This window comes from Rhincodon typus, chromosome 21, assembly GCF_021869965.1.
Source record: "Rhincodon typus isolate 14 chromosome 21, sRhiTyp1.1, whole genome shotgun sequence".
Taxonomy (NCBI): domain Eukaryota; kingdom Metazoa; phylum Chordata; class Chondrichthyes; order Orectolobiformes; family Rhincodontidae; genus Rhincodon; species Rhincodon typus.
In genome coordinates, this window is record NC_063352.1 from 6351330 (window position 1) to 6353489 (window position 2160).

A 2160-nucleotide genomic window follows, 5' to 3' on the forward strand; every position below is an offset into this window, starting at 1 on the left:
GAAACGTCAGCCTTCCTGCTCCTCTGATGCTGTTTGGCCTGCTGCGTTCATCCAACTCTACACCTTGTTATCTCGAAGGGTCATATTGGACTTGATACACTAACTTTGTTTTTCTTTGCATGTATCCCGCCGGACCTGCCGAGTCTGTCTAACGCTTTGTTTCTATTTCAGATCTTCAGTATTTGCTGGACTTTGCTTTTATTAAAGGGGGAGATAATAGTTGATTTAAAAATGTCAAAATGGGTTTGAGTGGCAGAATAATGAACAGCTGTGCCTGCAGGTAAAATCACGTTTAAGATAAGCACATGCAAAAGGAACTGAATAAAATGGAAGAGGATGTATTAACAGGAATTGTTATACCTAATGTTGAATAAAGTAACATGTTTAGTCAAAAGGCGAGGTGCTATTCCTCAAGCTTGTACAGAGGTGGCGTGGCAATGTGTCAGTGGTATGTGGTGGTCTTGGTCTGGCATACCTGAGCATAGATTCCTGGTCTTAGGTGATTCCACGGGAACGTCCCACCCTCCAGAACGTCAAGGTGAAGCCCAATGCAGACTGGACGCTCGGTGCTAGAATAATCTGGCCTGGAAGGCTGTTGTTGTGCACTTTCATTTGTGCAATGCTGGACTTCTAATTTCTCTATTTTTCTAAGATCTTGTAACTGAAGAAGCTGTACCGAGGTACCTTTTGTACCTAAGATGGTGCAGTAAGTAGTGACTTATGAACTTTTCACTACTCATTTGAGTATGTGACAATGAAGCTTATTTTATTCTATTCTATGTGGTGTGTTGCCGTGGCCCTACCTCTGTGTCTCATAACATCTTTGAATAGGTTGATTAGAAAATATCTGCATAGACCAACACTGAAACTCTGCAGCAAGGTGACAATGACGGCACCCGGAAAATGGAGGAGCAGCACCTTTATATTCTGCATTAGGAGCCGACAACCCAATGGCCTCAATGTGGACTTAACCAGTTTCAAAATCTCCCCAACCCTGGCCTCGTTCCATGTTCAACCCTCCCTCTCATTCCTGCCTCCTTGACCTGACACAACCTGTCCGTCTTGTCTCCCACCTCACTGACTAATTCCCACCACTGCCTACCTGCACTTGCCTACCACCATCCCACCTACCTTCCCCAGCCCCACCCCTCCTCTCTATTTATTTCGGAGTTCCCTTCCCCCTCCCCCATTTCTGAAGAAGGGTCCCGACCCGAAACGTCAATTTTTCTGCTCCTCTGAAGCTTCTTGGCCTGTTGTACTCCTCCAGCTCTACTCTGTGTTATCCAAGGCTCCAGCATTGGCAGTTCTTACTAACTCTGAGCAGGGTGATAGAGCTGTGTTTATGGCTGCAAGCAAAGAATTGCAATAGCAATTAACCAGAAGTTTAGGGTCATGAGTGGAGATACGAGTGGTCATCCAAATGCATTTGGTCTTCCCAATATAAAGAAGGCTATATTGAGAGCAGCACATAGAGGATACAGGTTAAAACAGCGTACACAAGCAGTTGCTTCTGCTGAAAGGAATAGAAATCTTAGACGGGTGATGAAAAGGCAGGTTTTGCATCTGCATCAGAAGGGAACAAGGTAATGTGGGTAACTGAGGAGTGTCACAGTGGGAATGGTCCCTTCAAAATTCAGGAAAACAAAGGAGTTGAAAGTTATGTCTAATGATGGTGTTACACTGGTACAAATGGGAATGGCAGAAGATGATCCATTGGCTGTCAAGTTCTGATGAGATGGAAGGTGAAGACCAAAGGAACTCGGAAGCAGGAAACATATAATGTCTTTTGAAAGGGACCATCAATTTATTGGCATGTTACCAGGGACTTCAGTTGTGAGCAAATGTTTGGAAATGTTCTGGCCGATGCCCTTAGAAAAAGGAAAAAAAAGTCAAAAAAAAAATAGCTAATAGAGCTTTTTAAATGTCCACTCTGGCTAGTGGGTCAATATTTAGAAGTCACAGATTCAAAAGATCTGCAGGAGAGAATAATTCTACACAGTTGTCAGGATTGAGGGTGCTCTGCGAGAAAAGGTAGTGGTAGCTGATCCTTTAAGTAATTTAAAACAGGCAGTCTGGGAGCTTATGTTGTCAGACTCAAGGTGTTTTTTTGTTTGGGGGGAGCTTGTGTTGCTGGAGTCTGGGTCTGTGGTGGTGGGGGGG